At 48.6% G+C, this 13034-nt stretch overlaps 1 protein-coding gene across 2 annotated transcripts in view; it reads right to left on the bottom strand.

Annotated features, from left to right (window-relative positions):
• Positions 1-13034, bottom strand: part of LOC141160833 (uncharacterized) — a 65427-nt gene that overhangs the window by 21626 nt on the left and 30767 nt on the right. The window contains exon 2 of one of the 2 annotated variants that reach the window (XM_073645624.1): positions 3736-3946. The exons of the other annotated variant lie outside the window; for it this stretch is intronic. The gene's annotated coding sequence lies outside the window, so the exon portion shown is untranslated. The remainder of the gene's footprint in view (positions 1-3735; positions 3947-13034) is intronic. 2 annotated transcript variants of the gene reach the window in all.

The following is a 13034-nucleotide window of genomic DNA, read 5'->3' as shown; positions in this document are numbered from 1 at the left end:
TGCTTTCCATGATGCGGTCCAACGGTCGCATCATGGTATATTCACAATAGGTATATACCTGAATCTTCCCTCATGGATAATATGGTTGACCTAGAAACCAGAAATTACATCAGACACCAGTAGTTGTTGCTGGGAATACATAAAGTGGTGGATTAAATGTGCTATAGACACAACTATTTTAGAGAGTAGTGACACTAGTCAGACTTCTGATCACCTGCCACTGCAGAGACCAGTACCCATTATGACTTTATATCCCCTGATGAGTCCCCTTTATTGGGGATGAAACGCGTTGGGATTATACCTACATATAAATTATATTCTATACTGGAGTGGGGTACATTAGTCCAGATGTACCATTTTTTATAGTATAATTGTTTGGATTTAGCACTTGCACCTTAGATTAATTTGTGTCCCTGATTCCTAGGTATCATTTTATTGGTATATTAATAAAAGTTATATTTTAATTGTAGTATATATTCTCTCCTGCTGAATGCTCTGATTTATAATAGGAGAATTGTCATAGGGATGATAACCACATTGTCACCTTGCTGTATTTCTATTAGGCATCTTATTGTATCCATCTACACACAGTTGCTGTAAGACTGTGAGACAAAAGAAATAAAAATAATTGCATCATTAACCTGCCTTGGTGATTAATACAACCCACAACCTCAGATCTTCACACTTCATACAAAAGCGCTTGTTAAAGATGGCAGCTTCAAGACACCTCCTTTATGGGTAAACTAGTCACATGCATTGCTCAGGTGTGATTATGGCTAGTGATGGGCAAACACACGAACAGTGTGAGCCCGCAGATGTGACAGGAGGTAAAAAGTTTAGCTCTGGTCATAGACGTCGGCAGATAGGACTACTACACCCACCAGCCTACGCCTGCTGTCGCAGATAACAGCGAGAGCAGGTGTAGCTGATGGGGGTATTCATCTGCCAGCGCCTACGCTATAAATAATTCAGTAAAGAAAATGGCGTGGATTCCCCTGTATTTTTGATAACCAGCCAGGCAAAACTGACAGCTGCGGGCTGCAACCCTCAGCTCTCAGCTTTAGTAAGGCTGGAGGGGTCCCCGTCATTTTTTTAAATTATTTAAATAAATAAAAGAAATGGCATGGGGTTCCCTTCATTTTTGACAAACAGAGAAGCTAAAGCAGACAGCTGGGGGCTGGTATTCTCAGGCTAGTATGTGACCATGGATATTGGCCTCCCCAGCCTAAAAACAGCAACCCCCAGCCGCCCCAGAAAGTACACATCAATTAGATGCGCCAATTCTGGTGCTTTGCCCAGCTTTACCTGCTGTGGCGGTGGCAAGTGGGGTAATATTTGTGGGGTTGATGTCACCTTTGTATTGTCCGGTGACATCAAGACCATGGGTTGGTAATGGAGATGCATCTATAAGACGCCTCTCCATTACTAATCCTATAGTTATATCATAAATAAAGACACAGCCAAAATAAAGTCTTGTATTTGAAATAAAAAACACACAATTTTACTTTTTTATTTAAAAATAAAAAACACAGTTATACACACCTAATCCCCAATGCCCTCGTCTCCTGTAAGAAAACAAAAATAAAAAACAACAATATCCCTCACCTGTCTGAAGTTCTGTTCCACACTGTAATCTAAGTTTAGGATAAATAGTTTTCAACCTGGACGGTGCCAAGATGCAACTGTCCAAGCTGAAAACCATTGAGTGAGCTGCTGTGAGCTCAGCCTCAGTGACTAGCGATGACGTCAGAGTTCACCACCGTCATTGAGGTTGCATTCCCAGATGGGGCAATGAACTGTGGTGACCTCAGTGAGATCACTGCAAGTGGCCCACCTCCCTATCCCTAACTCTATGATGTTACCGCTATTCACTGAGGCTAACCTCACAGCAGCTCACTACTCAGTGGTTTTCAGCTGGGACAGTCGCCTCTTCGCACCGTCCATTTTGAAAACTATTCATCCCAGACATGGATTAAGGCATCGGACAGAACTTCGGACAAGTGAGGGATATGGTTATTTTTTATTTTTTATTGTTTACAGGAGACATTGGCTTCTGTAGATTGGGCGTTAGGTAAAATTGTTTTTGGTAAATTGAGAATCATCAATAAAGGAGTCTGTGTCATTATTTCAAATAAAGTACTTTATTCTGGGTGTTTGTGTTTTTTTTTTACAATTTGACTATGGGGTTAGTAATGGGGGCTTCTGGTTAGATTTTATAGGGAGACCCCAGGTAAAAAATTTTCTGGGTTCCCCTGTAATATAGCCAGCAAAGGCTAATCAAACAGCTGTGAGCTGTTATTAATAGCCAGGGAACATTTTGGGCTAATGGCCCTTATCCTGGCAAGTAATATCAGCCCTCAATGGTCGACTTTCCCTCTGCTGGTTATGAAAATGACGTGGAAGCCCTCACAGTTTTTTTTTTTTTTAATTCTTTATTTTCCACCTAAAGTACACTGTGGGTGCTGACTAAAACTCCCATCATTGTCGCCTGGCCGCTCTGATCTCAGGGAGACCAGGCGTCAATGATGTGAGCTGCACTCAGTACCCGGCACTCCGGCATTCAACAGTCCAGCACTAGAGCTACCAGGAGACCCAGAGGTATAAATAGTCTTCAACCTGGACGGTGCGAAGATGCGACCGTCCCAGCTGAAAACCACTGAGGAATTAGCTGCTGCGAGCTCAGCCTTAGTGACTAACGGTGACGTCATAGAGTTCACCGCCGGTCATTGAGGCTGCGTTCCCCGAGGGCATCGGGGATTAGGTGTTAGCTTAGTATAACTGTGTTTTGTTATTTTTAAATGAAAAAATAAAATGTGTGTGTTTTATTTCAAATAAAATAATTTATTATGGGTGTGTCTTTATTTATAATATAACTATAACTAATCTGTGAGCTTGATGCTACCGGACAACCCCACAAATATTGCCCCACTTGCCACCGCCACAGGGCAAGTGGGTAGAGCTGGGCAAAGCACCTGAATTGGCGTATCTAATAAATGTGCCTTTTTTTGGGTGGCTGGGGGCTGCTGTTTTTAGGCTGGAGGGGGGCAGTATCCCCATGGCCCCCTAGCAGCCTGAGAATACCTGCCCCCAGTTGTCTGCTTTAACTTGACTTGTTGTCAAAAATGGGAGTGACCCCATGCTGTTTCTTTTAATTACTGTATTTATTTAAATAATTTAAAAAACGACGGGGACCCCTCTTCTTGATAACCAGCCTTGCTAAAGCTGACAGCTGTGGGTTGCAGCCCGCAGTTGTCAGTTTTACCAGGCTGATTATAAAAAATATAGGGGAACCCACTCCATTTTTTTTTAATTTATAGAGCAGGCGCCGGCAGATGAATACTCCCATCAGCTGGGCTTTGCCTGTGTAAATTCAATGGGTTGTTTCCGACATCTGATGAGAATTTCATGTCAATAGCACCTTTAGAAATATATTTACTTTGAAAATTGGTGACGTGTTCAATACTTATTTTACCCGCTGTATGCACATGCAACAAAGATTAGACATTTTTTGTCCATTTTCATACTTTCTACTTTTACTTAAATATATTGGAGCTAGAGATGAGCAAATAAATTTGAGTGTTATTAAATTCCACTAGTTTTTGTAAAATTCCAATTCGTCAAAATGTGGATTTTTTTGTAATTCACTTCTGTACAGTTTCAGCCAGGATACGCCATTTTTTATAATCGGGATAGGCCATCAAAATGTAAAAGAATAAAAAGATTCCTTATACTAACCTTACTGCTCACCTCTCCGGCCCCTGCACTTCTCTGGTCCTAGCCGCATCTTCAAATCGCTGCCACTTGAGCTGAAATCCCTGCATGCATGCAAAAGTTCATGATGTGATGACGTCATGATGCATGTGAAGAACCCTCTCGGGCCTCATTAAAGCCAGAAGTTCTGACCCAGCGTGAGAAGCCCGAGGATTTAGGCGCATGCTGTGGTGATCTGAATATACAACAAGCACATTAAGGATGCTGGTGAGGAACAAGAGGGATGAAGAGGTGAGTGGTAAGCGGCGTTTAAATATTTATTTTATTTTTTAATTCTTATGTTCACTATGCTCTGGGATCCAGACAGAAACCAGAGCATAATGAGGGACGTTATATTTGCAGGGAGTAACTTCCTAACAAATTGAATTGCCTGGGAAAATAACTGCGGGCAGGTGAATTAGAATTTTTCCTGCTCCACTCATCAGGTGTGAGTGCAACACAGAGAGGAAAGTGAAAGAGAGCCCAGACACTAGGGAAAGGGAGAAGAGGTGACCTCTTAATCTGGACTAGCGTCACCCTGTCTTCCCCTAATGTCCCTATACAGCCTCCGCAGCTGTCGTAAATCACGTGCCTCGCCCTACTGTCCCTGGCGTAAGGCTAAAGCTGGGGGTGGAAGGAGATGAGCACTAGTTAACCTCTGCTAGCACTCTAAAGACAAAAGGAGAAGACAACACAGGGAAATAATAACTCAGCTTTAGAAGAACTCCAACAGGGCAAGGGGTCCAAAGAGGATGTGATGCTGCTTCAACCAAGTTCCAAGCAGAAATGAGTATAACTGGCGACGCCCACCTAGACACACAAGGTATATATACACCCAGACTAAAGGGAGGTAGTCACTGGGTCCTAAACACAGCCTCCTATCTAGGCAGCTGTCTGCATTGCCAAACGTGAAGACCTCCTGCAAACCACAGCAGGGTGACTGTCTGTCACCTCTGACACACCCGTGACAGTACCCCCCCTCTATGAGTGACCTCCGGACACTCAGGACCGGGTTTCTCAGGAAAAGAGGTGTGAAAAGAGCGAACCAATCTGGAAGCCTTCACCTCTGACGCTGAAACTCACGTCCTCTCCTCTGGACCATAGCCTTTCCAGTGCACCAAGTACTGCAGAGAACGATGTTGGAGACGAGAATCTACTATCCTTGAAATCTCAAACTCCAAATTACAAACAACCATTACTGGGGGCGGTGGTAGAGGTGAGGGCTCAAGAGGTTTTAAGTACCTTTTGAGTAAGGACCTGTGGAACACATTGTGAACCTTAAGGGCCCGAGGAAGTTCAAGACTAAACGCTGCTGGATTAATGATGGCCGTAATTTTGTAGGGGCACAATAATCCTAGGTCCCAGCTTCCAAGAAGGAACTTATATTTTTGGTAGACAACCGCACAAAGTCATTCACATTCAGGTCCGGACCTGGCAAGCGTTATCTGTCAGCTATACATTTATACCTGTTACCCATGGTCTTCAAATTACACAGAACACCCTCCCACACCAAGGAGACCAACGAAGCGAACCATTCCTCTTCAGGAACTCCTGAATCTCTTCCCCCACTGAAAGTACCAAACTGTGGATGATAACCATATGCACCGAAAAACAGTGACCTGCCAGTGAATTCTTGACGATGATTATTGATGGCAAATTCTGCCAGCGGTAAGTAGAATGCCCAATCCTCCTGATTTTCGGAGATGAAACACCTGAGGTATGTCTCCAAGTTCTGATTGACCCGCTCGGTCTTACCATTCGACTGAGGGTGGAAGGCTGAGGAAAAGGACAGCTGCACCCCCAGTCGAGAACAGAATGCCTTCCAGAACTTGGAAACAAACTGGGTCCCCCGATCAGACACCACATCGGAGGGAAACCCGTGAAGCTTCACAATCTCATTTATGAACACCTGAGCAAGTGTCTTAGCATTGGGAAGTGCAGGTAGAGCGATGAAGTGAACCATTTTACTGAACCTATCTACTACTACCAAAACCACCGTTTTGCCTGCAGAAACCAGTAGGTCAGTAATAAAATCCATGGACAAGTGTGTCCATGGCCTGCTAGGGATAGGTAGCGGAAGAAGAGTACCAGACGGACGGGTGTGCGAAGATGAAACCTTAGAAAGCGCGCAAATACTACAAGCAGCTACGTGTTCAATTACATCCCAATGCAACCCCAGCCACCAAAAACAACGAGAGAGGAGGTCCGCGGTTGCGTTACCACCTGGATGCACAGCAAGCACAGAGTTATGATGTTCCTTGATTACTGTACGGCGCAGATCAGGTGGTACAAATAACTTTCCTGAAGGGCAGGAGGCAGGGGCGTCCCCCTGAGCCTCTAGCCCCTCACCCTCCAGTTCAGGAAAAAGAGCCGAAATAACTACCCCTTTCTGTAATATTGGGGCAGAGTTCTCATGGTCACCACCACCAGGGATGCTCCGGGACAAAGCATCAGCCTTGAAGTTTTTGACCCCTGGACGAAAAGTGACAACACAATTGAACCTAGTAAAAATAAACCAATATATCATCCTTATAAACCACCACAAACCTCCCTATCAAATGATGAAAAATATCATTTATGAAATGCTGGAATACCGCAGGTGCTTTGGTCAAGCCAAAAGGCATAACCAGACTCTCATAATGACCTTCTGGGGTATTGAACGTTGTCTTCCATTCGTCCCTTTCTCTGATTCTAACCAGATTGTAGGCTCCCCTTGAATCCAACTTGAAGAATATCTTAGCTCCTACAACCTGGCTGAACAAATCAGGAATCAGAGGAGGAGGGTATGGATCATGGATAGGGATCAGCGAAAGCGCTCGCTCCTACTCGGTACTCGCCCGAGCATCATGGTGCTCGACAAGCTCGGCGCTCGGCAAGTATTTCTGTGTTGCTCGGGCGGGAACTCGGGTCCCCTCCCTGCATGTTTGGCGCTCTTTAGAGAGCCAATGAACATGCAGGGATTGCCTGCCATGCACTGTAATGCCGTAGCCATGTTGGTTGTGGGCATTACAGTGATTGGTTGGCCGCACAGCATCATCAGGTCTATATAAGACCTGGCGCCGCCATGCTCGTCACAGTCACTCCGGATCAGACAGTATAGGGAGAGCTGCTGATGTGTAAGGGAGAGATTTAATCATGTATTAGGTAGTGTAGGGAGAAAAACCATACATTACACATATCCATCTTAACAAACAGTCCTTTTGAAGACTAACTAATCCACCTGCAGAGATATCAGGCAGACAGTGTATATAGGCAGGCAGGCAGGGTATTTAACAGACTGCAGTGCACATAGGACAAGAGGCTCCATTCCAGTACTGCCTTCTGCTGCTGTTATATTTCTAGAAATAGGCCCAGGTCTCAGGGGCCAGGAATAATTTTTTTTGCTTCTTAATCCTCATAATTTGCTTAAAAAGCAATCCAGAGAACACCGTTTTTCTGCGCCATTTGCTTGTTGGCACTGCAGAATACAGCCAGGTCCTTTCCATATTACAGCGCCAAAAATCCAGCTATTTAAAAGTGTGTTTTCTCCGTCACACGGATCACATATACGTTGTCAGAAAATACTGCCCTTTCTGGCCTCCATTAAAAAAAATTTCAGTGTGTCAGTGAAGTAATTAATAATAATAACGTTTTCAGAAAATACTGCTGTTTCTGGCCTACATTAAATTTTTTTTTTTGGTGTGTCAGCAAAGTTTTTGACACTGGTTTGCTGTTCAAAACAGTTACCTACAGGCCAGGTATTTAAAACTGTGTTTTCTCCGTCACACGGATTACATATATGTTTTCAGAAAATACTGCCATTTCTGGCCTCCATTAAAAAAAAATTTCAGTGTGTCAGTCAAGCAATTGACACCAGATTGCTGTTCAAAATAGTTACCTACAGGCCAGGTATTTAAAACTGTGTTTTCTCCATCACACGGATCACATATACGTTGTCAGAAAATACTGCCCTTTCTGGCCTCCATTAAAAAAAATTTCAGTGTGTCAGTGAAGTAATTAATAATAATAATAATATTTTTTTTATTTTTATAGCGCCAACATATTCCGCAGCACTTTACAAATTTTAAGGGGGACTTATGTGGCACCCCAGGGGTCTGGTTTCCACAGTAATAGCAATATTACGTCTGGGAGCAGGTGGGAGGTCTCCTGGTCAGGAATCCTATGCATGCCACACCTCCTGCCCAGTCCTGGGAGGGGAAGAACTTCCCCTATAAAAAACTGGGGCTGAGGCAGGGTTAGAGAGGAGGAAAAGAGGAGAAGAGGAGTCCCAGACAGAGACATAGTCTGGTCTGGAGAGGAGCAGCTATAGGAAAGAAAGATCAGGAGCTCAGTGGGAGCAGTGCTAAAAGGAGTCAGGGGCTGGAAGCTGTAGAGCTCGCCCTGATTGAAGAGTTTTCACCGGACCCGGAGTCCGAGGCTGTGGGGACTAATCCTTACCCAGCAGCAGAAACCGACCGGCAGGGGATTTCAGGTCCTCTGGCCAAGAAACCCGAAGGCACGGTCACACGCAAGGGACCAGCACCGCCGTCGTGGAGCGGAAGCTACCAGAAGGCCCCGAGTCACCGGCCATACGGGTGAGCACCACACGGTACACTCAGGGACGTGGGCTACTTTTACCCGCCTCTAGCAAGGTAGCCAGAAGAGTACAATTAGTTGGGGAGGCCTACAACTCCGCCTGGCCAGGGGAGATCCCATCTGCTCACGGACTGACCAGGCCCCGATCGCTAGCCAGTACTCCGGGAGGGTCTATCTTTGCCACCAGTAAAGACCCTGAACTACACCGCACCGTCTCTGAGTGGTTCCTGCTACCTGCATGCTATTCTGCTACCCCCTTCAAACACGTCGGCTGCCCTGAGGCCATACCCCTCCCGTTGGGGGTTATACCATCTACGCTGCACAATCGTACCACCGGCCTCAGCAGTCTGCCCTACAGCGGCGGCCTCATAGCCGCATTCAACGGGTGGCGTAGTCGAACACCGTACCATCTTCTGCTAAACTCTGCCACTCAGCTTGACTCCCTGGGCACGGACCGGGTCACCGCCACGAGACTACTACCCCTATCAGATCCGGCTCCGGGTAGGCTCCCGCATGCGCAACGCTGCGCGACTCAGGCCCAGGGGCACGTCAACTTTGGCGTAGTCGGCAGGATTCCGTGCCCGCAACCACCGGGTACTGCGTGCCTGAAAAAGAGACTTATACTTACCTGTGGTGAAGATTCCCGCCATCCGACGCCATCTTCTACCTTCTTCCCGCCATCCGTGGAGTTTTCCCGCCATTGGACGCCATCTTCTGCCTTCTTCCCGCCATCCGTGGAGTTTTCCCGCCGTTGGACGCCATCTTGAAGACGCCGCGCGGGAAAAAGAGGGGCATGGACTCCGAAAGCGCGCGAGAACTGAAGCCCCGCCTCACGTCCGGACGTTGCGTAAGGTCCTGGAAGGAGCCCAGCAGACGCCGACGTCACAGGAGCGCGACGGAAGGTCCTCAACCCTGACGATCCACTGCGGAACCGCGGCCTACGGAAGAGGATCATCGCAAGGTAGGCCACGGTCCACTAGGGGGGAAGAGGATGTCGGATACGGAGGAGAGCTTCACTGCCACAGCCACCGCCAGCGTCGCCGCTGCTGCGGTCATGCCTTTCACCATGCCCTATATCCCGGGGACAGCCTGGCTACCCCAGTACTCAGGGGAGTCACATACCCTGAATGACTTTAGAGAAAAGCTGGATAGCCTCTTCCAGGTGTACCCCCTCACAGAAGAGCAAAAAGTGAGCATCCTGGTGGCCCAACTAACCGGGGCAGCCCAAAGGGAGGTAAAGTCCTGGCCACCTGGGAGGAGGACTGTCGCAGGGATATTAACCCGGCTGAAGGACACCTTTGATACCCGCACCTCAGCCGAGATTAAGCTTAGATTCTACGGGTGCAAACAGCGAGCACATGAGAATATAAGGGACTATGCACTAAACCTACAAGAGGCCCTGAGAGCCATTAAGCAGACCGACCCTGACGGCGTGGGAAACGAGGACAGGCTGTTGACCGAACAATTTATAGAGGGACTATATTGCAATGCCCACCGAACCCAGTTGCGGGCAATGGCCTTACAGGATCCTCATCTGGACTTTGCACAGTTCAAGGACACAGCCATCCGGGTGCTCCGAGAACCGGCACCGGGTGGCGTTGTGACCCACAGGCGCCCTACTACCGCTTACCACCAGGAGGCGGCGCCCTTGTCGGCAGGGCCTGTGGGAGCTGACGCGCAGGCTTTGAACAATGACCCGGCTCCAGACCTGCACCATCAGGTCCAAGAGCTAGCTAAAAGCGTTGCTGCGCTAACCCGAACTGTGCAGTCTTTACAGGTTTCTGCTCCAGGGAAGATCCAGCTGGCATCCGGACTGGAGGACATCCCGTGGCGTCGACCAAGGAGGACCCCACCGGCCAGAGAAAGACCCAGCGACCGATACAACGAGGACGGACAACCCATCTGCCGCCGCTGCAATCAACCCGGACATATGGCAAGGTACTGTCCTTTAAACTGGCACAACCTGGGGTAGAGGGCCAACCCCTAGGAATAAGATCACCAGGCCCATCGAACTGGCGTGACAAATACGTGGGAGGACGTCCAGTCTTGCCTGTGGTACTGGATGGCATTCCTATGAGTGCCCTACTTGACACCGGGTCACAGGTCACCACCATCCCGTACGTGCTCTTCAAGCAGTACTGGAATGACTCGGATATCACCCGCTACCCTGACGACGACTTGAGTATCATTGCCAGCAATGGTCAGCCCGTGCCACAGATCGGATTTAAAGAGATGACCATTAAAATCGGTAGAGTCGAACTGGCAGCACAGGGACTGATCATTGTAGACATTGACAAGCGCGAGAGTCACCCAAAGATAACTCTAGGAACTAATGTGATTGAAAATTGTCTTGCAGAGGTGATTTTCATTTTACAACAGGTTGCCAAGAGCGCCAGCTCCGGCCAGCAGCGAGTGCTCCAAAAAGAGATCCGGGCACTGATGCGGCGGCAACAGGTGGAACTCTCCGGTGGTGAGATAGGAAGCGTGAGAATGTGTGACCCTTTCCCTATTGCCATGCCCCCGAAAAGTGAAATGATGATTTGGTGCCGGGCAGCTATTGGTCTGAGAGGTAGAGATTACCAGGCAATGGTAGAACCAGTCTACTCAGACAGTAGGCCCACCATTTTGACGGCACGGGGGGTGGTTGATGTACGCCATGGGAGGGTGCCCGTTCGCATAATAAATATCGGGAAGAGGGAAGTGTACCTGCCCCGGTATGCTACGCTAGCCAAATTGTATACCATCAACCAAAATTCTGTACAGACCGTGGAACCCTTGCCTCCATCTCATCCAGAGGAAGGTAACGGCTCTAAGAAACCAATGGAGGACTGGTGTCGGCAACTACATTTGGGTACTGACTCCACTCCCTCACACCAGAAACAGGGAGTCTATCGGGTGGTTCAAGAGTACGAGAGAGTGTTTAGTAAACACCCGTTAGACTTCGGGCGAGTAAAGGGGGTAGAACACCACATCCCCATGGGAGACCATCCTCCCATAAAGGAGAGATACCGACCCGTACCCCCTGCACACTACCAACACGCCAAGGGGATGCTTAGAGACATGAAGGAGGCTGGAGCAGTCAGGGATAGCTGTAGCCCCTGGGCAGCTCCACTAGTCTTGGTTAAAAAGAAGGACAACACCATGAGAATGTGTGTAGATTACCGGAAAATCAACCGTATCACACACAAAGATGCGTACCCCTTACCAAGGATAGAGGAGTCTTTGGCTGCTTAAAAATCTGCTAACTTCTTCTCCACTTTGGATCTCACTAGCGGGTACTGGCAGGTTCCTGTAGCAGAGGCGGACCGGGAGAAGACCGCATTCACCACCCCGATGGGACTTAGCGAGTTTACCTGCATGCCGTTCGGACTCTGCAACGCACCAGGAACCTTCCAACGATTGATGGAATGCTGTCTGGGACACCGAAACTTCGAGACGGTCCTGTTATACCTGGACGATGTCATCGTCTACTCCAAGACCTACGAGGACCACCTGAAACACCTGGCAGAAGTGTTCGAAGCCCTGGCAAACTACGGCCTAAAGGTGAAACCCTCCAAGTGTCACCTCTTGAAACCAAAGGTGCAGTACCTGGGACACGTGGTGAGTGCTGACGGAGTGGCTCCCGACACTGATAAGATCACCGCAATTAAGGAATGGCCAAGCCCCTCCAGCGTAAAGGAAGTGCGGCAGTTCCTCGGGTTGGTAGGCTACTACCGAAGATTCATTCCCGGTTTCACCAAAAAGGCAGCTCCTATGCAGGACCTCCTGATAGGCCAGTCCAGGAAGGCCAAGAACCAGAAGCCACCCTTCAGATGGGAGAAGCTGGAAGAAGAGTCCTTCCGCCAGCTGAAGATGGCCCTCACGGGGGATGAAATCCTGGCGTACCCTGATTACAGCCAGCCCTTTACCCTCTACACCGACGCAAGTAACATCGGACTAGGAGCCGTACTGTCCCAGATCCAGCAGGGGAAAGAACGGGTAATTGCTTACGCCAGCCGAAAACTGCGACCCACCGAAAGAAACCCTGAGAATTACAGCTCATTCAAGCTAGAGTTCCTGGCAGTGGTGTGGGCAGTCACCGAACGCTTTAGGCACTACCTCGCCTCTTCCCGGTTCACCGTGTACACGGATAACAACCCGTTGACACACCTGGATACGGCAAGACTCGGTGCCCTGGAGCAGAGATGGATGGCCCGCCTGTCCAACTATGAGTTCACGATCAAATACCGGGCAGGACGCTCCAATACCAACGCGGATGCCTTGTCCAGAATGCCAAACCTACCGGACGTAGGGGAAGATCCAGAGGAACTGGAAGAAGTTGAACTCCCCGCGTTCCACCATCATGGGACTATCCAGTATTCCCACCGTGTAATGGGTAAGCAATCTGCTACGTTCAACCCCTTACCTCATTACAACTGGGCGGAAACGCAAGACAGTGACCCCGCCGTCCGACTGGTGAAGGAGATGCTGACTCAGCCAGATGCCCGCCTTGACCCAGACGCTCCGGAGGAGGCCAAGCAACTGTGGGTTGAGAAGAGTCGACTGTTCCTTTACAAGGGGAAGTTGTGCCGCAGAATGGTTAACTCCCGGACGCATGAACTGATCTGGCAAGTAGTGGTGCCAAGAAGAGACGCGGCTATGGTACTGGAGGCATACCACAACGGAGCTGGGCACTTCGGATGGAAGAAGCTAGAGTTCCTGCTGCGCGG

The sequence above is a fragment of the Phyllobates terribilis genome, unplaced genomic scaffold, assembly GCF_046119375.1.
Source record: "Phyllobates terribilis strain yellow unplaced genomic scaffold, ASM4611937v1 Scaffold_9__5_contigs__length_417890890, whole genome shotgun sequence".
Lineage (NCBI taxonomy): Eukaryota > Metazoa > Chordata > Amphibia > Anura > Dendrobatidae > Phyllobates > Phyllobates terribilis.
Note: the sequence above shows the minus strand (reverse complement) of the source record. Positions and strands in the feature narration are given on the sequence as shown.